At 49.2% G+C, this 23382-nt stretch overlaps 1 long non-coding RNA gene across 3 annotated transcripts; it reads left to right on the top strand.

The window, feature by feature from the left end:
- Window positions 1-143: 143 nt before the first annotated feature.
- On the top strand, window positions 144-23026 carry LOC142923191 (uncharacterized). 3 transcript variants are annotated; one of them, XR_012940591.1, is made up of 4 exons: window positions 144-375; window positions 14401-14662; window positions 16865-16944; window positions 22764-23026. It is a non-coding gene; the product is annotated as an uncharacterized LOC142923191 (long non-coding RNA). The 3 variants fall into 3 exon arrangements; XR_012940592.1 differs by lacking the exon at window positions 144-375 and adding an exon at window positions 1372-1555; XR_012940590.1 differs by lacking the exon at window positions 144-375 and adding an exon at window positions 1919-2039 and having other exon boundaries at window positions 22764-22937.
- Window positions 23027-23382: the final 356 nt, after the last annotated feature.

The following is a 23382-nucleotide window of genomic DNA, read 5'->3' as shown; positions in this document are numbered from 1 at the left end:
GGTAGTAGTGTGGGTGTGGTGGGTGGTAGTGTGTGTCTGTGGGTAGTGTCACAGCTGGGCTACACACAGCCCGGCTGTGACCTCGACAACGCCATCGCCAGCGTGCAGAGGATGGGCATCGTGGGTGGGTAGTGAGTGTGGGTGTGGTGTGTGTGTGTGTCTGTGGGTAGTGTCACAGCCGGGCTACACACAGCCCGGCTGTGACCTCGACAACGCCATAGCCAGCGTGCAGAGGATGGGCATCGTGGGTGGGTAGTGAGTGTGGGTGTGGGTGTGTGTGTGTGTGTCTGTGGGTAGTGTCACAGCCGGGCTACACACAGCCCGGCTGTGACCTCGACAACGCCATCGCCAGCGTGCAGAGGATGGGCATCGTGGGTGGGTAGTGGGTGTGGGTGGGTGGGTGGGTGGTGTGGGTGGGTGTGGGTGGGTGGTGAGTCTGTGTGTGGGTGGTGTGGGTGGGTGGTAGTGTGTGTGTGGTGTGTGTCTGTGGGTAGTCTCTCTGTGTGTGTGTGGTGTGTGTGTGTGGGGTGTGTGGTGTGTGTGTGTGGGTCTGTGGGTAGTCTCTGTGTGTGTGTGTGTGTGGTGTGTGGTCTGTGGGTAGTGTCTGTGTGTGTGTGTGTCTGTGGGTAGTGTCTGTGTGTGTGGTGTGTGTGGTGTGTGGGTGGGTGGGTAGTCTCTGTGTGTGTGTGTGTGTGTCTGTGTGTGTCTGTGGGTAGTGTCTGTGTGTGTGGTGTGTGTGGTGTGTGGGTCTGTGGGTAGTCTCTGTGTGTGTGTGTAGTGTGGTGTGTGTGTCTGTGGGTAGTGTCACAGCTGGGCTACACACAGCCCGGCTGTGACCTCGACAACGCCATAGCCAGCGTGCAGAGGATGGGCATCGTGGGTGGGTAGTGGGTGGGTGTGGTGTGGGTGGGTGGTGTGGGTGGGTGGGTGGGTGGTAGTGTGTGTGGGTGGGTAGTGTCTCTGTGTGTGTGTGTGTGTGTCTGTGGGTAGTCTCTGTGTGTGTGTGTGTGGTGTGTGTGTGTTTGTGTGGGTGGGTGGGTAGTCTCTGTGGGTAGTGTGTGGTGTGGTGTGTGGTAGTGTCTCTGTGTGTGTGTGTGTCTGTGGGTAGTGTCACAGCCGGGCTACACACAGCCCGGCTGTGACCTCGACAACGCCATAGCCAGCGTCCAGAGGATGGGCATCGTGGGTGGGTAGTCAGTGGGTGTGTGGGTGGGTGGGTGGTGGTGTGTGGGTGGTGTGGGTGGGTAGTCTCTGTGTGGGTGGTGTGTGTGGTGTGTGTGTGGGTGGGTAGTGTCTCTGTGTGTGTGTGGTGTGTGTGTCTGTGGGTAGTCTCTGTGTGTGTGTGGTGTGTGTGTGTGTGTTTGTGTGGGGTTTGTGGGTCTGTGGGTAGTCTCTGTGTGTGTGTGTGGGGTGTGTGTGTCTGTGTGTAGTCTCTGTGTGTATGTGTGTGTAGTGTGGTGTGTGTGTCTGTGGGTAGTGTCACAGCCGGGCTACACACAGCCCGGCTGTGACCTCGACAACGCCATAGCCAGCGTGCAGAGGATGGGCATCGTGGGTGGGTAGTGTGTGGGTGGGTGTGGGTGGGTGGTGTGGGTGGGTGGGTGGGTGGTAGTGTGTGGGGTGTGGTGTGGGTAGTCTCTGTGTGTGGTGTGTGTGTGTGGGTCTGTGGGTAGTCTCTGTGTGTGTGTGTGGTGTGTGGGTCTGTGGGTAGTCTCTGTGTGTGTGTGTGTGGGTCTGTGGGTAGTGTCTGTGGGTAGTGTGTGTGTCTGTGGGTAGTGTCTGTGTGTGGGGTGTGTGGGTCTGTGGGTAGTCTCTGTGTGTGTGTGGTGTGTGTCTGTGGGTAGTGTCTGTGTGTGTGTGTGGTGTGTGTCTGTGGGTAGTGTCTGTGTGTGTGGTGTGTGTGTTTGTGTGTGTGGGTGGGTAGTGTCTCTCTGTGTGTGTGTGTGTGTGTCTGTGGGTAGTGTCACAGCCGGGCTACACACAGCCCGGCTGTGACCTCGACAACGCCATAGCCAGCGTCCAGAGGATGGGCATCGTGGGTGGGTAGTGTGTGTGGGTGTGTGGGTGGGGTGTGGGTGGGTGGGTGGGTGGTGTTGGTAGTCAGTCTGTGTGTGTGGTGTGTGTGGTGTGTGTGGTGTGGGTGGTGTGGGTGGGTAGTCTCTGTGTGTGTTTGTGTGTGTCTGTGGGTAGTCTCTGTGTGTGTGTCTGTGGGTAGTCTCTCTGTGTGTGTAGTCTCTGTGTGTGTGTCTGTGGGTAGTCTCTCTGTGTGTGTAGTCTCTGTGTGTGTGTCTGTGGGTAGTCTCTGTGTGTGTGTGTGTCTGTGGGTAGTCTGTGTGTGTGTGTGTCTGTGGGTAGTCTCTGTGTGTGTGTCTGTGGGTAGTCTGTGTGTGTGTGTGTGTCTGTGGGTAGTCTCTGTGTGTGTGTCTGTGGGTAGTCTCTGTGTGGTAGGTCTCTGTGGGTCTCTGTATGGTGAGTCTCTGTGTGGTGAGTCTCTGTGTGTCTCTGTGTGTCGCTATGGGTCTCTGTGTGTCTCTATGGGTCTCTATGGGTCTCTAGGAGTCTCTGTGTGTCTCTGTGTGTCTCTATGGGTCTCTATGAGTCTCTGTGTGTCTCTATGGGTCTCTAAGAGTCTCTGTGTCTCTGTGTCTCTAAGTCTCTGTGTCTCTATGGGTCTTTGTGGGTCTCTGTGGGTTTCTATGAGTCTATGGGTTTCTATGAGTGTCTATGAGTCTCTATGGGTCTCTATGAGTCTCTATAAGTCTGTGGGTGTCTATGAGTCTGTGGTCTCTACGGGTCTCTATGTATCTCTATGAGTCTCTATGTGTCTCTATGGGTCTCTATGTATCTCTGTGTCTCTATGTATCTCTATGGGTCTCTATGTATCTCTGTGTCTCTATGTATCTCTATGAGTCTCTATGTATCTCTGTGTCTCCATGTATCTCTATGGGTCTCTATGGGTCTCTATGTATCTCTATGAGTCTCTATGTGTCTCTATGTGTCTCTACGGGTCTCTACGTATCTCTATGTGTCTCTATGGGTCTCTATGAGTCTCTATGGGTCTCTATGAGTCTGTGGGTCTCTATGAGTCTGTGGGTCTCTATGGGTCACTATGTATCTCTATGTATCTCTATGGGTATCTATGAGTATCTATGAGTCTCTATGAGTCTGTGGGTCTCTATGGGTCTCTATGAGTCTCTATGAATCTGTGGGTCTCTATGAGTCTCTGGGTCTCTATGGGTCTCTATGAATCTCTACGAGTTTCTATGGGTCTCTATGAATCTCTCTGTTTCTATGGGTCTCTACGTATCTCTATGTGTCTGTATGGGTCTATATGGGTCTCTATGAGTCTATATGGGTCTCTATGAGTCTGTGGGTCTCTATGAGTCTCTAATGGTCTCGATGAGTCTGTGGGTCTCTATGGGTCTCTATGTATCTCTATGAATATCTGTGAGTCTCTAATGGTCTGTATGAATCTGTGAGTCTATGGGTCTCTATGAGTCTCTATGTGTCTCTATGAATCTCTATGAGTCTCAATGGGCCTGTGGGTCTCTATGAGTCTCTATGAGTCTGTGGGTCTCTATGAATCTCTATGAATCTCTACGGTTCTCTATGAGTCTCTACGGGTCTCTATGAGTCTCTGGGTCTCTATGAATCTCTATGACTCTCTATGAGTCTGTGGGTCTCTACGGGTCTCTATGAGTCTCTATGAGTCTGTGGGTCTCTACGGGTCTCTATGAGTCTCTGTGGGTCTCTACGGGTCTCTATGAGTCTCTATGAGTCTGTGGGTCTCTATGAGTCTGTGGGTCTCTATGAGTCTATGAGTCTGTGGGTCTATATGGGTCTCTATGAGTCTCTACGGGTCTCTATGAGTCTATATGGGTCTCTATGAGTCTCTACGGGTCTCTATGAGTATGTGGGTCTCTATGAGTCTCTATGAGTCTGTGGGTCTCTATTTGTCTCTATGAGTCTGTGGGTCTCTATGAGTCTCTATGAGTCTGTGGGTCTCTATGAGTCTCTATGAGTCTCTACGGGTCTCTATGAGTCTGTGGGTCTCTATGAATCTCTATGAGTCTCTATGAGTCTGTGGGTCTCTACGGGTCTCTATGAGTCTCTGTGGGTCTCTACGGGTCTCTATGAGTCTCTATGAGTCTGTGGGTCTCTATGAGTCTATGAGTCTGTGGGTCTCTACGGGTCTCTATGAGTCTCTACGGGTCTATATGAGTCTATATGGGTCTCTATGAGTCTCTACGGGTCTCTATGAGTCTGTGGGTCTCTACGGGTCTCTATGAGTCTGTGGGTCTCTATGAGTCTCTATGAGTCTGTGGGTCTCTATGAGTCTCTATGAGTCTGTGGGTCTCTATGAGTCTCTATGAGTCTCTATGAATCCCTATGAGTCTCTGTGGGTCTCTACGGGTCTCTATGAGTCTCTATGAGTCTCTATGAATCTCTATGAATCTCTAATGGTCTCTATGGGTCTCTACGGGTCTCTATGAGTCTATGAGTCTATGAATCTCTATGAGTCTCTGTGTCTCTATGTGCCTCTATGAGTCTCTATGAATCTCTATGAGTCTCTGTGGGTGTCTACGGGTCTCTATGAGTCTCTATGAATCTCTATGAATCTCTAATGGTCTCTGTGGGTCTCTATGAGTCTGTGGGTCTCTATGAGTCTGTGGGTCTCTATGAGTCTCTATGAGTCTCTATGGGTCTCTATGAGTCTCTATGGGTCTCTATGGGTCTCTATGAGCCTGTGGGTCTCTATGAGTCTCTATGGGTCTCTATGAGCCTGTGGGTCTCTATGAGTCTCTATGGGTCTCTATGAGCCTGTGGGTCTCTATGAGTCTCTATGAGTCTCTATGAGTCTCTATGGGTCTCTATGAGTCTCTATGGGTCTCTATGAGTCTGTGGGTCTCTATGAGTCTGTGGGTCTCTATGAGTCTGTGGGTCTCTATGAATCTCTATGAATCTCTAATGGCCTCTGTGAGTCTCTATGACTCTATGAGTCTGTGGGTCTCTATGAGTCTGTGGGTCTCTATGAGTCTCTATGAGTCTCTATGAATCTGTATGAATCTCTAATGGTCTCTATGGGTCTCTATGAGTTTATGAGTTTCTATGAGTCTATGTGTCTCTATGTGTCTCTATTAGTCTCTATGAATCTCTATGAGTCTCTGTGGGTCTCTACGGGTCTCGATGAGTCTATGAGTCTCTATGAATCTCTATGAATCTCTAATGGTCTCTATGGGTCTCTGTGTATCTCTATGAGTCTGTGGGTCTCTATGAGTCTGTGGGTCTCTATGAGTCTGTGGGTCTCTATGAGTCTATGAGTCTGTGGGTCTCTATGAGTCTGTGGGTCTCTATGAGTCTCTATGAGTCTCTATGGGTCTCTATGGGTCTCTATGAGTCTATGAGTCTCTATGAATCTCTATGGGTCTCTATGAGTCTATATGAGTCTGTGGGTCTCTATGAGTCTCTATGAGTCTCTATAAGTCTCTATGAGTCTGTGGGTCTCTATGGGTCTCTGTGACTCTCTATGGGTCTCTATGTATCTCTATGAGTCTCTATGTGTCTCTACGGGTCTCTATGGGTCTCTATGAGTCTCTATGGGTCTCTATGTATCTCTATGAGTCTCTATGTGTCTCTATGTATCTCTACGGGTTTCTATGTATCTCTATGTATCTCTATGGGTCTCTATGAGTATCTATGAGTCTCTATGAGTCTGTGGGTCTCTATGAGTTTGTGGGTCTCTATGAGTCTCTATGAGTCTGTGGGTCTCTATGGGTCTCTATGAATCTGTGGGTCCCTATGGGTCTCTATGAGTCTCTATGAATCTGTGGGTCTCTATGGGTCTCTATGAGTCTCTGGGTCTCTATGAATCTCTTCGAGTCTCTATGGGTCTCTATGAATCTCTGTGTTTCTATGGGTCTCTACGTATCTCTATGGGTCTCTATGAGTCTCTATGAATCTCTATGAGTCTATGGGTCTCTATGAGTCTGTGGGTCTCTACGAGTCTGTGGGTCTCTATGAGTCTGTGGGTCTCTACGAGTCTGTGGGTCTCTATGAGTCTTTGGGTCTCTATGAGTCTGTGGGTCTCTACGAGTCTCTATGAATCTCTATGAGTCTGTGGGTCTCTATGAGTCTGTGGGTCTCTATGAGTCTTTGGGTCTCTATGAGTCTGTGGGTCTCTACGAGTCTCTATGAGTCTCTATGAGTCTGTGGGTCTCTGAGTCTATGGGTCTCTATGAGTCTGTGGGTCTCTATGAGTCTCTATGAGTCTGTGGGTCTCTATGAGTCTATGGGTCTCTATGAGTCTGTGGGTCTCTATGAGTCTGTGGGTCTCTATGAGTCTCTATGAGTCTATGGGTCTCTATGAGTCTCTATGAGTCTATGGGTCTCTATGAGTCTCTATGAATCTCTATGAGTCTATGAGTCTCTATGAGTCTCTATGAGTCTCTATGAATCTCTATGAGTCTCTATGAATCTCTATGAGCCTCTATGAATCTCTATGAGTCTCTATGAGCCTCTATGAATCTCTATGAATCTCTATGAATCTCTACGAGTCTCTATGAGTCTCTATGAATCTCTATGAATCTCTATGAGTCTCTATGAATCTCTATGGGTCTCTATGAGTCTCTATGAGTCTGTGGGTCTCTATGAGTCTCTATGAGTCTCTATAAGTCTCTATGAGTCTGTGGGTCTCTATAGGTCTCTGTGACTCTCTATGGGTCTCTATGTATCTCCATGAGTCTCTATGTGTCTCTACGGGTCTCTATGTATCTCTATGGGTCTCTATGAGTCTATGGGTCTCTATGAATCTCTATGAGTCTCTATGAGTCTCTATGAGTCTCTATGAATCTCTATGAGTCTATGAGTCTCTATGAATCTCTATGAGCCTGTGGGTCTCTATGAGTCTCTATGAATCTCTATGAGTCTCTATGAATCTCTATGAGCCTGTGGGTCTCTATGAGTCTCTATGAGTCTCTATGAATCTCTATGAGTCTCTATGAGCCTCTATGAATCTCTATGAATCTCTATGAATCTCTACGAGTCTCTATGAGTCTCTATGAATCTCTATGAATCTCTATGAGTCTCTATGAATCTCTATGGGTCTCTATGAGTCTCTATGAGTCTGTGGGTCTCTATGAGTCTCTATGAGTCTCTATAAGTCTCTATGAGTCTGTGGGTCTCTATGGGTCTCTGTGACTCTCTATGGGTCTCTATGTATCTCTATGAGTCTCTATGTGTCTCTACGGGTCTCTATGTATCTCTATGGGTCTCTATGAGTCTCTATGGGTCTCTATGGGTCTCTACGGGTTTCTATGTATCTCTATGTATCTCTATGGGTCTCTATGAGTGTCTATGAGTCTCTATGAGTCTGTGGGTCTCTATGAGTTTGTGGGTCTCTATGAGTCTCTATGAGTCTGTGGGTCTCTATGGGTCTCTATGGGTCTCTATGAGTCTCTATGAATCTGTGGGTCTCTATGAGTCTCTGGGTCTCTATGAATCTCTACGAGTCTCTATGGGTCTCTATGAATCTCTGTGTTTCTATGGGTCTCTACGTATCTCTATGTGTCTCTATGGGTCTATATGGGTCTCTATGAGTCTCTATGAATCTCTATGAGTCTATGGGTCTCTATGAGTCTGTGGGTCTCTATGAGTCTTTGGGTCTCTATGAGTCTGTGGGTCTCTACGAGTCTGTGGGTCTCTATGAGTCTTTGGGTCTCTATGAGTCTTTGGGTCTCTATGAGTCTGTGGGTCTCTATGAGTCTTTGGGTCTCTATGAGTCTGTGGGTCTCTACGAGTCTTTGGGTCTCTATGAGTCTGTGGGTCTCTATGAGTCTGTGGGTCTCTACGAGTCTTTGGGTCTCTATGAATCTATGGGTCTCTATGAGTCTCTGGGTCTCTATGAATCTCTTCGAGTCTCTATGGGTCTCTATGAATCTCTGTGTTTCTATGGGTCTCTACGTATCTCTATGTGTCTCTATGGGTCTATATGGGTCTCTATGAGTCTCTATGAATCTCTATGAGTCTATGGGTCTCTATGAGTCTGTGGGTCTCTATGAGTCTTTGGGTCTCTATGAGTCTGTGGGTCTCTACGAGTCTGTGGGTCTCTATGAGTCTTTGGGTCTCTATGAGTCTTTGGGTCTCTATGAGTCTGTGGGTCTCTATGAGTCTTTGGGTCTCTATGAGTCTGTGGGTCTCTACGAGTCTTTGGGTCTCTATGAGTCTGTGGGTCTCTATGAGTCTGTGGGTCTCTACGAGTCTTTGGGTCTCTATGAATCTATGGGTCTCTATGAGTCTCTGGGTCTCTATGAATCTCTTCGAGTCTCTATGGGTCTCTATGAATCTCTGTGTTTCTATGGGTCTCTACGTATCTCTATGGGTCTCTATGAGTCTCTATGAATCTCTATGAGTCTATGGGTCTCTACGAGTCTGTGGGTCTCTATGAGTCTTTGGGTCTCTATGAGTCTGTGGGTCTCTATGAGTCTTTGGGTCTCTATGAGTCTTTGGGTCTCTATGAGTCTGTGGGTCTCTACGAGTCTATGTGTCTCTATGAGTCTGTGGGTCTCTACGAGTCTGTGGGTCTCTATGAGTCTTTGGGTCTCTATGAGTCTGTGGGTCTCTACGAGTCTCTATGAATCTCTATGAGTCTGTGGGTCTCTATGAGTCTGTGGGTCTCTATGAGTCTTTGGGTCTCTATGAGTCTGTGGGTCTCTACGAGTCTCTATGAGTCTCTATGAGTCTGTGGGTCTCTGAGTCTATGGGTCTCTATGAGTCTGTGGGTCTCTATGAGTCTCTATGAGTCTCTATGAGTCTGTGGGTCTCTATGAGTCTGTGGGTCTCTATGAGTCTCTATGGGTCTATATGAGTCTATGGGTCTCTATGAGTCTCTATGAATCTCTATGAGTCTATGAGTCTCTATGAGTCTCTATGAATCTCTATGAGCCTGTATGAATCTCTATGAGTCTCTATGAATCTCTATGAGTCTGTGGGTCTCTATGAATCTCTACGAGTCTCTATGAATCTCTACGAGTCTCTATGAATCTCTATGAGTCTCTATGAATCTCTATGAATCTCTACGAATCTCTATGAGTCTCTATGAATCTCTATGGGTCTCTATGAGTCTCTATGAATCTCTATGAGTCTATGGGTCTCTATGAGTCTCTATGAATCTCTACGAGTCTCTATGAATCTCTACGAGTCTCTATGAATCTCTACGAGTCTCTATGAATCTCTACGAATCTCTACGAATCTCTATGAATCTCTATGGGTCTCTATGAGTCTCTATGAATCTCTACGGGTCTCTATGAATCTCTATGAATCTCTATTAATCTCTATGAATCTCTATGAATCTCTACGAGTCTCTATGAATCTCTATGAGTCTCTATGAGTCTCTATGAATCTCTACGAGTCTCTATGAATCTCTATGAGTCTCTATGAATCTCTATGAGTCTCTATGAATCTCTACGAGTCTCTATGAGTCTCTATGAATCTCTACGAGTCTCTATGAATCTCTATGAATCTCTATGAGTCTCTATGAATCTCTATGAATCTCTACGAATCTCTATGAGTCTCTATGAATCTCTATGAGTCTCTATGAATCTCTATGAATCTCTATGAGTCTCTATGAATCTTTATGAGTCTGTGGGTCTCTATGAGTCTCTATGAGTCTCTATGAATCTCTATGAGTCTCTATGAGTCTCTATGAATCTCTATGAATCTCTACGAGTCTCTACGAGTCTCTATGAATCTCTACGAGTCTCTACGAATCTCTATGAATCTCTATGAGTCTGTGGGTCTCTATGAATCTCTATGAATCTCTATGAATCTCTACGAGTCTCTATGAATCTCTATGGGTCTCTATGAGTCTCTATGAATCTCTATGTATCTCTATGGGTCTCTATGAGTGTCTATGAGTCTCTATGAGTCTGTGGGTCTCTATGAGTTTGTGGGTCTCTATGAGTCTCTATGAGTCTGTGGGTCTCTATGGGTCTCTATGGGTCTCTATGAGTCTCTATGAATCTGTGGGTCTCTATGAGTCTCTGGGTCTCTATGAATCTCTACGAGTCTCTATGGGTCTCTATGAATCTCTGTGTTTCTATGGGTCTCTACGTATCTCTATGTGTCTCTATGGGTCTATATGGGTCTCTATGAGTCTCTATGAATCTCTATGAGTCTATGGGTCTCTATGAGTCTGTGGGTCTCTATGAGTCTTTGGGTCTCTATGAGTCTGTGGGTCTCTACGAGTCTGTGGGTCTCTATGAGTCTGTGGGTCTCTACGAGTCTGTGGGTCTCTATGAGTCTTTGGGTCTCTATGAGTCTGTGGGTCTCTATGAGTCTGTGGGTCTCTATGAGTCTTTGGGTCTCTATGAGTCTTTGGGTCTCTATGAGTCTGTGGGTCTCTACGAGTCTGTGGGTCTCTATGAGTCTTTGGGTCTCTATGAGTCTGTGGGTCTCTACGAGTCTCTATGAATCTCTATGAGTCTGTGGGTCTCTATGAGTCTGTGGGTCTCTATGAGTCTTTGGGTCTCTATGAGTCTGTGGGTCTCTACGAGTCTCTATGAGTCTCTATGAGTCTGTGGGTCTCTGAGTCTATGGGTCTCTATGAGTCTGTGGGTCTCTATGAGTCTCTATGAGTCTGTGGGTCTCTATGAGTCTGTGGGTCTCTATGAGTCTCTATGGGTCTATATGAGTCTATGGGTCTCTATGAGTCTCTATGAATCTCTATGAGTCTATGAGTCTCTATGAGTCTCTATGAATCTCTATGAGCCTGTATGAATCTCTATGAGTCTCTATGAATCTCTATGAGTCTGTGGGTCTCTATGAATCTCTACGAGTCTCTATGAATCTCTACGAGTCTCTATGAATCTCTATGAGTCTCTATGAATCTCTATGAATCTCTACGAATCTCTATGAGTCTCTATGAATCTCTATGGGTCTCTATGAGTCTCTATGAATCTCTATGAGTCTATGGGTCTCTATGAGTCTCTATGAATCTCTACGAGTCTCTATGAATCTCTACGAGTCTCTATGAATCTCTACGAGTCTCTATGAATCTCTACGAATCTCTACGAATCTCTATGAATCTCTACGAGTCTCTATGGGTCTCTATGAGTCTCTATGAATCTCTACGGGTCTCTATGAATCTCTATGAATCTCTATTAATCTCTATGAATCTCTATGAATCTCTACGAGTCTCTATGAATCTCTATGAGTCTCTATGAGTCTCTATGAATCTCTACGAGTCTCTATGAGTCTCTATGAATCTCTATGAGTCTCTATGAATCTCTACGAGTCTCTATGAGTCTCTATGAATCTCTACGAGTCTCTATGAATCTCTATGAATCTCTATGAGTCTCTATGAATCTCTATGAATCTCTACGAATCTCTATGAGTCTCTATGAATCTCTATGAGTCTCTATGAATCTCTATGAATCTCTATGAGTCTCTATGAATCTTTATGAGTCTGTGGGTCTCTATGAGTCTCTATGAGTCTCTATGAATCTCTATGAGTCTCTATGAGTCTCTATGAATCTCTATGAATCTCTACGAGTCTCTACGAGTCTCTATGAATCTCTACGAGTCTCTACGAATCTCTATGAATCTCTATGAGTCTGTGGGTCTCTATGAATCTCTATGAATCTCTATGAATCTCTACGAGTCTCTATGAATCTCTATGGGTCTCTATGAGTCTCTATGAATCTCTATGTATCTCTATGGGTCTCTATGAGTGTCTATGAGTCTCTATGAGTCTGTGGGTCTCTATGAGTTTGTGGGTCTCTATGAGTCTCTATGAGTCTGTGGGTCTCTATGGGTCTCTATGGGTCTCTATGAGTCTCTATGAATCTGTGGGTCTCTATGAGTCTCTGGGTCTCTATGAATCTCTACGAGTCTCTATGGGTCTCTATGAATCTCTGTGTTTCTATGGGTCTCTACGTATCTCTATGTGTCTCTATGGGTCTATATGGGTCTCTATGAGTCTCTATGAATCTCTATGAGTCTATGGGTCTCTATGAGTCTGTGGGTCTCTATGAGTCTTTGGGTCTCTATGAGTCTGTGGGTCTCTACGAGTCTGTGGGTCTCTATGAGTCTGTGGGTCTCTACGAGTCTGTGGGTCTCTATGAGTCTTTGGGTCTCTATGAGTCTGTGGGTCTCTATGAGTCTGTGGGTCTCTATGAGTCTTTGGGTCTCTATGAGTCTTTGGGTCTCTATGAGTCTGTGGGTCTCTACGAGTCTGTGGGTCTCTATGAGTCTTTGGGTCTCTATGAGTCTGTGGGTCTCTACGAGTCTGTGGGTCTCTATGAGTCTGTGGGTCTCTATGAGTCTTTGGGTCTCTATGAGTCTGTGGGTCTCTACGAGTCTCTATGAGTCTCTATGAGTCTGTGGGTCTCTGAGTCTATGGGTCTCTATGAGTCTGTGGGTCTCTATGAGTCTCTATGAGTCTCTATGAGTCTGTGGGTCTCTATGAGTCTGTGGGTCTCTATGAGTCTCTATGGGTCTATATGAGTCTATGGGTCTCTATGAGTCTCTATGAATCTCTATGAGTCTATGAGTCTCTATGAGTCTCTATGAATCTCTATGAGCCTGTATGAATCTCTATGAGTCTCTATGAATCTCTATGAGTCTGTGGGTCTCTATGAATCTCTACGAGTCTCTATGAATCTCTACGAGTCTCTATGAATCTCTATGAGTCTCTATGAATCTCTATGAATCTCTACGAATCTCTATGAGTCTCTATGAATCTCTATGGGTCTCTATGAGTCTCTATGAATCTCTATGAGTCTATGGGTCTCTATGAGTCTCTATGAATCTCTACGAGTCTCTATGAATCTCTACGAGTCTCTATGAATCTCTACGAGTCTCTATGAATCTCTACGAATCTCTATGAATCTCTACGAGTCTCTATGGGTCTCTATGAGTCTCTATGAATCTCTACGGGTCTCTATGAATCTCTATGAATCTCTATTAATCTCTATGAATCTCTATGAATCTCTACGAGTCTCTATGAATCTCTATGAGTCTCTATGAGTCTCTATGAATCTCTACGAGTCTCTATGAATCTCTATGAGTCTCTATGAATCTCTATGAGTCTCTATGAATCTCTACGAGTCTCTATGAGTCTCTATGAATCTCTACGAGTCTCTATGAATCTCTATGAATCTCTATGAGTCTCTATGAATCTCTATGAATCTCTACGAATCTCTATGAGTCTCTATGAATCTCTATGAGTCTCTATGAATCTCTATGAATCTCTATGAGTCTCTATGAATCTTTATGAGTCTGTGGGTCTCTATGAGTCTCTATGAGTCTCTATGAATCTCTATGAGTCTCTATGAGTCTCTATGAATCTCTATGAATCTCTACGAGTCTCTACGAGTCTCTATGAATCTCTACGAGTCTCTACGAATCTCTATGAATCTCTATGAGTCTGTGGGTCTCTATGAATCTCTATGAATCTCTATGAATCTCTACGAGTCTCTATGAATCTCTATGGGTCTCTATGAGTCTCTATGAATCTCTATAAGTCTGTGGGTCTCTATGAGTCTCTATGAATCTCTATGAGTCTCTATGAATCTCTATGAGTCTCTATGAATCTCTATGAGTCTGTGGGTCTCTATGAATCTCTATGAGTCTCTATGAGTCTCTATGAGTCTCTATGAATCTCTATGAATCCCTATGAGTCTCTATGAATCTCTATGAGTCTATGGGTCTCTATGAATCTCTGAGTCTCTATGAATCTCTACGAGTCTCTATGAATCTCTACGAGTCTCTATGAATCTCTACGAGTCTCTATGAATCTCTATGAATCTCTATGAGTCTGTGGGTCTCTATGAATCTCTATGAATCTCTACGAGTCTACGAATCTCTATGAATCTCTATGAATCTCTACGAGTCTCTATGAATCTCTATGAGCCTCTATGAATCTCTACGAGTCTCTATGGGTCTCTATGAATCTCTATGAATCTCTATGAGTCTCTACAAATCTCTATGAATCTCTATGAGTCTGTGGGTCTCTATGAATCTCTACGAGTCTCTATGAATCTCTACGAATCTCTATGAATCTCTATGAATCTCTGTGGGTCTCTATGAATCTCTATGAATCTCTACGAATCTCTACGAGTCTCTGAATCTCTATGAATCTCTATGAGTCTCTACGAATCTCTATGAGTCTCTATGAATCTCTATGAATCTCTGAGTCTGTGGGTCTCTATGAATCTCCATGAGTCTCTATGAGTCTCTATGAATCTCTATGAATCTCTATGAGTCTCTATGAATCTCTATGAATCTCTATGGGTCTCTACGAGTCTCTATGAATCTCTATGAATCTCTGTGGGTCTCTATGAATCTCTATGAGTCTCTGTAACCTCCCTTTCCCCCCGCCACCACCACCACCACCCCCGCCAGGCCTAGCCGAGTCGGCCAAGTGCGAGCATGAACGCTCCGTGCACATCTTCACCTCGTCGCTCCTGCTGCGGCTTAGCCACCACCACCACCACCACGACCACCACGAGGAGGTGGAGGAGGAGGAGCTGACGAGGAGGAGGAGCAGGGGCCTGAGTAGTGGTGGAGGGGTGCTGACCGGCTTTCTGTGCTCGAGTGCCCAGGCCTTTGATGAGGGCCGATGCGTTAGCTGCTCCGGTAGGAGGTGTCAGGGTCTGGGGCAAAGGTGAGGAGTGGTGGTGAGGGTGGGGAGAGGCGCAGACAGACACAAGCGCGCCTGCATGCTCACACACTCGCTCAGCCACTCGGCCACTCGCTCACTCACTCAGCCACTCACTCACTCACCTACTCACTCACTCACTCACCCACTCATCCACTCAATCATCCACTCAGCCACCCACTCGCTCAGCCACTCACCCACTCACTCACCCACTCACTCACTCACCCACTCATCCACTCACTCACCCACTCATCCACTCAATCATCCAACCACTCACTCACTCAGCCACTCACCCACTCACTCACCCACTCACTCACCCACCCACCCACTCGCTCAGCCACTCACCCACTCGCTCAGCCACTCGCCCACTCACTCACTCAGCCACTCACTCACTCAGTCACTCACCCACTCAGTCACTCACCCACTCATCCACTCACTCACCCACTCATCCACTCACTCACCCACTCACTCACCCACCCACTCACTCACTCACCTACTCACTCACGCACTCACCCACTCACTCACTCACCCACTCACTCAGCCACTCACTCACTCAGCCACTCACTCACCTACTCACTAATCCACTCACCTACTCATCCACTCAATCATCCAACCACTCACTCACTCATCCACTCATCCACTCACTCACCTACTCATTCACCCACCCACTCACCCACTCAGCCACTCACCCACCCACCACCCACTCACTCAGCCACTCACTCACCCACTCACTCACCCACCCTCTCACTCAGCCACTCATCCATTCACTCACCCACTCACTCACCCACTCACTCACCCACACACTCACTCACCCACACACTCACCCACCCACTCACTCACCCACTCACTCACCCACTCATCCACTCACTCACCCACTCACCTACTCACCCACTCACCTACTCACTAATCCACTCACCTACTCATCCACTCAATCATCCAACCACTCACTCACTCATCCACTCATCCACTCACTCACCCACTCATTCACCCACCCACTCACCCACCCACCCACTCACCCACCCACTCACCCACCCACTCGCCCACCCACCCACTCACCCACTCACTCAGCCACTCACTCACCCACTCACTCACCCACCCACTCACTCAGCCACTCATCCATTCACTCACTCACCCACTCACCCACTCACCCACACACTCACCCACTCATCCACTCACTCACCCACTCACTCACCCACTCATCCACTCACTCACTCACCCACTCACCCACACACTCACTCACCCACTCACCCACTCACTCACACACTCACTCACCCACTCACTCACTCACCGACCAGGCCATTGTGTGTTTGGTTGATGATGATACTGATGATGATGATACTACTGATGATACTACTACTGAAGATGATACTACTACTACTGATGATGATGTTACTGATGATGCTGATACTACTACTACTGATGATGCTGATACTACTACTGATGATGATACTACTACTGATGATGATGATGCTACTACTACTGATGATGATGGTGCTACTACTGATGATGATGATACTACTACTGATGATGATGCTACTACTACTGATGATGATGATGATACTACTGATGATGATAATACTACTACTGATGATGATGCTACTACTGATGATGATGATACTACTATTACTGATGATGATGCTGATGATGATACTACTACTGATGATGATGTTACTGATGATGATGATACTGATGATGATATTACTACTGATGATGATGATACTACTACTGATGATGGTGCTACTACTGATGATGATGATGATACTACTACTACTGATGATGATGCTGATGATGATACTACTACTGATGATGATGTTACTGATGATGATGATGATACTGATGATGATGATGTTACTGATGATGATGATGTTACTGATGATGATGATGATACTGATGATGTTACTGATGATGATGATGATGTTACTGATGATGATGATGTTACTGATGATGATACTACTACTGATGATGATGATGATGATACTGATGATGATGATACTGATGATGATGGTGATGTTACTGATGATGATACTACTACTACTGATGATGATACTGATACTGATGATGATGATACTGATGATGATGATGTTACTGATGATGATGATGTTACTGATGATGATGATGATACTGATGATGATGATGTTACTGATGATGATGATGTTACTGATGATGATGATGATACTGATGATGATGATACTGATGATGATGGTGCAGGTCTCTGCGATCCGCTCGCCACGTCTCCCAGAATCCCCGCACCCTTTTCCTACGCACAACCTCCAGCGCCCCCTTCAAAGGTACAGACAAAGCTCCCCCAGGTAGCCTCTAGCTGCAGGGGCAAGTGCAGTGTTAGACACACAGACAAAGCTCCCCCAGGTAGCCTCTAGCAGGGCTGTAGGGGCAAGTGCAGTGTTAGACACACACAGACAAAGCTCCCCCAGGTAGCCTCTAGCAGGGCTGTAGGGGCAAGTGCTGTGTTAGACACACACAGACAAAGCTCCCCCAGGTAGCCTCTAGCAAGGCTGTAGGGGCAAGTGCAGTGTTAGACACACACAGACAAAGCTCCCCCAGGTAGCCTCTAGCAGGGCTGTAGGGGCAAGTGCAGTGTTAGACACACACAGACAAAGCTCCCCCAGGTAGCCTCTAGCAGGGCTGTAGGGGCAAGTGCTGTGTTAGACACACACAGACAAAGCTCCCCCAGGTAGCCTCTAGCAGGGCTGTAGGGGCAAGTGCAGTGTTAGACACACACAGACAAAGCTCCCCCAGGTAGCCTCTAGCAGGGGCTGTAGGTGCAAGTGCTGTGTTAGACACACACAGACAAAGCTCCCCCAGGTAGCCTCTAGCAGGTCTGTAGGGGCAAGTGCAGTGTTAGACACACACAGACAAAGCTCCCCCAGGTAGCCTCTAGCAGGGCTGTAGGGACAAGTGCAGTGTTAGACACACACACAGACAAAGCTCCCCCAGGTAGCCTCTAGCAGGGGCAAGTGCAGTGTCTGACACACACAGACAAAGCTCCCCCAGGTAGCCTCTAGCAGGGGCAAGTGCAGTGTTAGACACACACAGACAAAGCTCCCCCAGGTAGCCTCTAGCAGGGGCAAGTGCATTGTTAGACACACACAGACAAAGTTCCCCCAGGTAGCCTCTAGCAGGGGCAAGTGCAGTGTTAGACACACACAGACAAAGCTCCCCCAGGTAGCCTCTAGCAGGGCTGTAGGGGCAAGTGCAGTGTTAGACACACACAGACAAAGCTCCCCCAGGTAGCCTCTAGCAGGGGCAAGTGCAGGGTTAGACACACACAGACAAAGCTCCCCCAGGTAGCCTCTAGCAGGGGCAAGTGCAGTGTCTCACACACACAGACAAAGCTCCCCCAGGTAGCCTCTAGCAGGGGCAAGTGCAGTGTTAGACACACACAGACAAAGTTCCCCCAGGTAGCCTCTAGCAGGGGCAAGTGCAGTGTTAGACACACACAGACAAAGCTCCCCCAGGTAGCCTCTAGCAGGGCTGTAGGGGCAAGTGCAGTGTTAGACACACACAGACAAAGATCCCCCAGGTAGCCTCTAGCAGGGGCAAGTGCAGTGTTAGACACACACAGACAAAGATCCCCCAGGTAGCCTCTAGCAGGGGCAAGTGCAGTGTCTCTCACACACAGACAAAGCTCCCCCAGGTAGCCTCTAGCAGGGGCAAGTGCAGTGTCTCTCACACACAGACAAAGCTCCCCCAGGTAGCCTCTAGCAGGGCTGTAGGGACAAGTGCAGTGTTAGACACACACAGACAAAGATCCCCCAGGTAGCCTCTAGCACGGGCAAGTGCAGTGTTAGACACACACAGACAAAGCTCCCCCAGGTAGCCTCTAGCAGGGGCAAGTGCAGTGTTAGACACACACAGACAAAGCTCCCCCAGGTAGCCTCTAGCAGGGGCAAGTGCAGTGTTAGACACACACAGACAAAGCTCCCCCAGGTAGCCTCTAGCACGGGCAAGTGCAGTGTTAGACACACACAGACAAAGCTCCCCCAGGTAGCCTCTAGCAGGGGCAAGTGCAGTGTTAGACACACACAGACAAAGCTCCCCCAGGTAGCCTCTAGCAGGGGCAAGTGCAGTGTTAGACACACACAGACAAAGCTCCCCCAGGTAGCCTCTAGCAGGGCTGTAGGGGCAAGTGCAGTGTTAGACACACACAGACAAAGCTCCCCCAGGTAGCCTCTAGCAGGGCTGTAGGGGCAAGTGCTGTGTTAGACACACACAGACAAAGCTCCCCCAGGTAGCCTCTATCAGGGCTGTAGGGGCAAGTGCAGTGTTAGACACACAGACAAAGCTCCCCCAGGTAGCCTCTAGCAGGGCTGTAGGGGCAAGTGCAGTGTTAGACACACACAGACAAAGCTCCCCCAGGTAGCCTCTAGCAGGGCTGTAGGGGCAAGTGCAGTGTTAGACACACACAGACAAAGCTCCCCCAGGTAGCCTCTAGCAGGGCTGTAGGGGCAAGTGCAGTGTTAGACACACACAGACAAAGCTCCCCCAGGTAGCCTCTAGCAGGGGCAAGTGCAGTGTCTCACACACACAGACAAAGCTCCCCCAGGTAGCCTCTAGCAGGGGCAAGTGCAGTGTTAGACACACACAGACAAAGTTCCCCCAGGTAGCCTCTAGCAGGGGCAAGTGCAGTGTTAGACACACACAGACAAAGCTCCCCCAGGTAGCCTCTAGCAGGGCTGTAGGGGCAAGTGCAGTGTTAGACACACACAGACAAAGATCCCCCAGGTAGCCTCTAGCAGGGGCAAGTGCAGTGTTAGACACACACAGACAAAGATCCCCCAGGTAGCCTCTAGCAGGGGCAAGTGCAGTGTCTCTCACACACAGACAAAGCTCCCCTAGGTAGCCTCTAGCAGGGGCAAGTGCAGTGTCTCTCACACACAGACAAAGCTCCCCCAGGTAGCCTCTAGCAGGGGCAAGTGCAGTGTCTCTCACACACAGACAAAGCTCCCCCAGGTAGCCTCTAGCAGGGCTGTAGGGACAAGTGCAGTGTTAGACACACACACAGACAAAGCTCCCCCAGGTAGCCTCTAGCAGGGGCTGTAGGGGCAAGTGCAGTGTTAGACACACACAGACAAAGATCCCCCAGGTAGCCTCTAGCACGGGCAAGTGCAGTGTTAGACACACACAGACAAAGATCCCCCAGGTAGCCTCTAGCAGGGGCAAGTGCAGTGTCTCTCACACACAGACAAAGCTCCCCCAGGTAGCCTCTAGCAGGGGCAAGTGCAGTGTTAGACACACACAGACAAAGCTCCCCCAGGTAGCCTCTAGCAGGGGCAAGTGCAGTGTCTCTCACACACAGACAAAGCTCCCCCAGGTAGCCTCTAGCAGGGGCAAGTGCAGTGTCTCTCACACACAGACAAAGCTCCCCCAGGTAGCCTCTAGCAGGGCTGTAGGGGCAAGTGCAGTGTTAGACACACACAGACAAAGCTCCCCCAGGCAGCCTCTAGCAGGGCTGTAGGGGCAAGTGCAGTGTTAGACACACACACAGACAAAGCTCCCCCAGGTAGCCTCTATCAGGGCTGTAGGGGCAAGTGCAGTGTTAGACACACACAGACAAAGCTCCCCCAGGTAGCCTCTATCAGGGCTGTAGGGGCAAGTGCAGTGTTAGACACACACAGACAAAGCTCCCCCAGGTAGCCTCTAGCAGGGCTGTAGGGGCAAGTGCAGTGTTAGACACACACAGACAAAGCTCCCCCAGGTAGCCTCTAGCAGGGCTGTAGGGGCAAGTGCAGTGTTAGACACACACAGACAAAGCTCCCCCAGGTAGCCTCTAGCAGGGATGTAGGGGCAAGTGCAGTGTTAGACACACACAGACAAAGCTCCCCCCGGTAGCCTCTCGCAGGGCTGTAGGGGCAAGTGCAGTGTTAGACACACACAGACAAAGCTCCCCCAGGTAGCCTCTCGCAGGGCTGTAGGGGCAAATGCAGTGTTAGACACACACAGACAAAGCTCCCCCAGGTAGCCTCTAGCAGGGCTGTAGGGGCAAGTGCAGTGTTAGACACACACAGACAAAGCTCCCCCAGGTAGCCTCTCGCAGGGCTGTAGGGGCAAGTGCAGTGTTAGACACACACAGACAAAGCTCCCCCAGGTAGCCTCTAGCAGGGGCAAGTGCAGTGTTAGACACACACAGACAAAGCTCCCCCAGGTAGCCTCTAGCTGGGCTGTAGGGGCAAGTGCAGTGTTAGACACACACAGACAAAGCTCCCCCAGGTAGCCTCTAGCAGGGCTGTAGGGGCAAGTGCTGTGTTAGACACACACAGACAAAGCTCCCCCAGGTAGCCTCTAGCAGGGGCAAGTACAGTGTTAGACACACACAGACAAAGCTCCCCCAGGTAGCCTCTAGCAGGGCTGTAGGGGCAAGTGCATTGTTAGACACACAGACAAAGCTCCCCCAGGTAGCCTCTAGCAGGGCTGTAGGGGCAAGTGCAGTGTTAGACACACACAGACAAAGCTCCCCCAGGTAGCCTCTAGCAAGGTTGTAGGGGCAAGTGCATTGTTAGACACACACAGACAAAGCTCCTCCAGGTAGCCTCTAGCAGGGCTGTAGGGGCAAGTGCAGTGTTAGACACACACAGACAAAGCTCCCCCAGGTAGCCTCTAGCAGGGCTGTAGGGGCAAGTGCAGTGTTAGACACACACAGAGACAAAGCTCCCCCAGGTAGCCTCTAGCAGGGCTGTAGGGGCAAGTGCAGTGTTAGACACACACAGACAAAGCTCCCCCAGGTAGCCTCTAGCAGGGGCTGTAGGGGCAAGTGCTGTGTTAGACACACACAGACAAAGCTCCCCCAGGTAGCCTCTAGCAGGGCTGTAGGGGCAAGTGCAGTGTTAGACACACACAGACAAAGCTCCCCCAGGTAGCCTCTAGCAGGGGCAAGTGCAGTGTCTCACACACACAGACAAAGTTCCCCCAGGTAGCCTCTAGCAGGGCTGTAGGGGCAAGTGCAGTGTTAGACACACACAGACAAAGCTCCCCCAGGTAGCCTCTAGCAGGGCTGTAGGGGCAAGTGCTGTGTTAGACACACACAGACAAAGCTCCCCCAGGTAGCCTCTAGCAGGGCTGTAGAGGCAAGTGCAGTGTTAGACACAGACAAAGCTCCCCCAGGTAGCCTCTAGCAGGGCTGTAGGGGCAAGTGCAGTGTCTCACACACACAGATAAAGCTCCCCCAGGTAGCCTCTAGCTGCAGGGGCAAGTGCAGTGTTAGACACACACAGACAAAGCTCCCCCAGGTTGCCTCTAGCAGGGGCTGTAGGGGCAAGTGCTGTGGTAGACACACACACAGACAAAGCTCCCCCAGGTAGCCCCTAGCAGGGGCAAGTGCAGTGTCACACACAGACAAAGCTCCACCAGGTAGCCTCTAGCAGGGCTGCAGGGGCAAGAGCAGTGGTGTTAATATATTCATAACAGAGGTTTTTAATCACCGAAAGACCCAACGAATATTAATTCCTGGAGTCACTAAACCTTCAAGTCAAGATGTATCCCTTGCTAGTTGGCTCTGTGTGTGGTTTTATCGACACATTTAGATATGAACGCGACCGAGCTGTTTATACATTGTTGATGTTGCTGGCGATGTTGATATTGATCTACCAACCCCTCCCACCATCACCACCATCCACTCACTCACTCACTCGCTTACCCACCCACTCACCCACTCACTCACCCACTCACTCACTCACTCATCCACTCACCCACCCATTCACCCACTCACTCACCCACTCCCCCACCCACCCACCCACCCACTCTATCCCCCACCCACTCCCCCACCCACTCCCCCACCCACCCACTCCCCCACCCACCCACCACCCACCCACCAACCCACTCCCCCACCCACCCACCACCCACCCACCAACCCACTCCCCCACCCACTCCCCCACTCCCCCACCCACTCACCCACTCCCCCACCCACCCACCCACTCCCCCACCCACTCCCCCACCCACCAACCCACTCACTCACTCACTCCCCCACCCACTCCCCCACCCACCCACTCCCCCACCCACTCCCCCACTCCCCCACTCACCCACCCACCCACTCCCCCACCCACTCCCCCACCCACTCCCCACCCACCCACCACCACCACCACCACCGCCCCAGTCTACCACTATCAGGTTCGTGTCCACCTGAGTGGCCACTGGGCCTCCGTGGGTGGCTCTGGCGAGGTGACTCCATCGCTTCGACTGTCGCTGCACGGGAGCCTTGGGTCAGCGGTGAACCTGCCACTCAACCTGTGAGAGAGCCCCCGCTCACTGGCTAGGCCTGTCTGACTAGGCCTGTCTGACTAGGCCTGTCTGACTACTCCGTCGCTTCGACTGTCGCTGCACGGGAGCCTTGGGTCAGCGGTGAACCTGCCGCTCGTCCTGTGAGAGAGCCCCCACTCACTGGCTAGGCCTGTCTGTCTAGGCCTGTCTGACTACTCTGTCTGACTACTCCGTCGCTTCGACTGTCGCTGCACGGGAGCCTTGGGTCAGCGGTGAACCTGCCGCTCGTCCTGTGAGAGAGCCCCCACTCACTGGCTAGGCCTGTCTGACTAGGCCTGTCTGACTACTCTGTCTGACTAGGCCTGTCTGACTACTCTGTCTGACTACTCCGTCGCTTCGACTGTCGCTGCACGGGAGCCTTGGGTCAGCGGTGAACCTGCCGCTCAACCTGCGAGAGAGCCCCCGCTCACTGGCTAGGCCTGTCTGACTAGGCCTGTCTGTCTAGGCCTGTCTGA

This window comes from Petromyzon marinus, unplaced genomic scaffold (assembly GCF_048934315.1).
Source record: "Petromyzon marinus isolate PM22_M1 ecotype Great Lakes invasive population unplaced genomic scaffold, UKy_Petmar_22M1.pri1.0 PM_Scaffold_320, whole genome shotgun sequence".
Classification (NCBI taxonomy): Eukaryota; Metazoa; Chordata; class Hyperoartia; order Petromyzontiformes; family Petromyzontidae; genus Petromyzon; species Petromyzon marinus.
The sequence above is the reverse complement of the archived record's forward strand: the minus strand, read 5'-3'. Positions and strand labels throughout refer to the sequence as shown.